This window comes from Giraffa tippelskirchi, chromosome 13 (assembly GCF_054371585.1).
Source record: "Giraffa tippelskirchi isolate mGirTip1 chromosome 13, T2T-mGirTip1v1.2.pri, whole genome shotgun sequence".
Lineage (NCBI taxonomy): Eukaryota > Metazoa > Chordata > Mammalia > Artiodactyla > Giraffidae > Giraffa > Giraffa tippelskirchi.
This window is the reverse complement of record NC_137287.1, coordinates 105872408-105874024: the sequence shown is the minus strand read 5'-3', so window position 1 is coordinate 105874024 and position 1617 is coordinate 105872408. Positions and strand designations below refer to the sequence as shown.

Genomic DNA, 1617 nt, shown 5'->3' with positions numbered 1-1617 from the left:
ATTAACATTTAAGGCGATCTACTCCAAAAGTATGTCTCAGATTCCTAGCAGAAACTAATGCAAATCTTCTCCAGATCTCCTCCATGGAGCCCCTTCCTCCCCCAACCATTGCAGGTTACACAGAATTCCTATATATAGAGCCTTTCCAAACAGCTAATAATCCACTAGGAAACCACTGCTTAAGTATACAAGGAAACAATCCATCATGACTAAGGTTCAGTAGGCATAACAATACCAGTGCAGGAAGATGGCGGCCACCTTAGCAGCTGCTCAGGGAGGGAGGCAGCACCAGTCTGGGGGCCTGAGGCCATTGTCTCTGACTGGGAAAACCAGGAAGTCTCCACAGGGATCCCTGTCATGGCCATGCAGTTTGATGGGGACATGATTCTAGAAGCCAACTCCAGAACAACCACAGAGTCATACATCACCATCGAGTGACTGACAAGCTGACCCCTATCCACGGTGGTATTTTCTGTTGCCACTCAGGCTCTGCAGCTGATACTCAAGCAGAAGCTGATGCTGTCACTTATCAGCTTGGTTTGCACTGTGTTGAGCTGACTGAGCCTCCACTGGTATACACTGCAGCCAGCCTCCTTAAGGAGACGTGTTATTGATACCGAGAAGACCTGATGGCAGGAATCACCATTGAGGGCTAGGACTCCCAAGAAGGGGGACAAATGTCCTTGGTACCCATGGAGGGTATGATGGTAAGGTAGGCCTTCACCATCAGGGACTCCGGGAGCTCTTATATCTATGGCTATGTTGAGGCTACCCACTGGGAAGGCATGACCAAGAAAGAATGCCTGCAATCCACTGCCAATACTCTATCTTTGGCCATGAAACAGGACAGTTCCAGCAGCAGCATGATCTGCCTGGCAGCTATTGCAGAATCAGGGGTAGAATGGCAGGATCTCCTGGGAGACGAGATTGTTCAATTCACCATTGCCACTTTATCACCTCTCTGAATCCTGGGGTTCTAAGATACAATAGGAGGTACCCCATACTGCTGCAAAATTCAATAAACAGCTTGCCACTGAGGAAAAAAAAAGAGTCAGTAGACAAAATGCATAGAAGAATAAGACTCCTACATACTTCAGATAACAGAATTATCAGATAGTGATCATTGAGTGCAGGTTAGAGGCAGCTGCTAAGTGCTTTGGAAGCATATTGAAAGAACAGATTCCTTGATGAAATCAAAGTCTTCACAGAGAAGGAGACTAAGAATAAGCCTTGAAGGATAAGTAGGACTTTGCCAAGCGAGGACAGATGCTGTTGGGATGTACAAAGTATAATGTACCAAGGGCATGATCATTGATAGTCTATTTTTTCTGGTGCAAATAGGGCAGAAAAGTGAAGGATGGGGCAAGGGAGGTAGGTAGGGGGATAGATCATGTGAGCCCTTGTAAGCAGTCTTACAAGGGGACTTTGGTTTCTTTTTAATATTTATTTATTTTTATTTGGCTGTGCTGGGTCTTAGTTGTGGCATGTGGGATCTAGTTCCTTGAAAGAAAGTTAGTCGCTCAGTCGTGTCTGACTCTTCGCGACCCCATGGACTATAACCCACCAGGCTCCTCTGTGCATGGAATTTTCCAGGCAAGAATACTGGAGTGGGTTGCC

The 1617-nt window shown here is 46.3% G+C and overlaps 1 pseudogene; it reads left to right on the top strand.

Moving 5' to 3' along the window:
- Window positions 1-247: 247 nt before the first annotated feature.
- Window positions 248-965, top strand: LOC145531469 (proteasome subunit beta type-6 pseudogene; annotated as a pseudogene).
- The last annotated feature ends 652 nt before the right edge of the window (window positions 966-1617 follow it).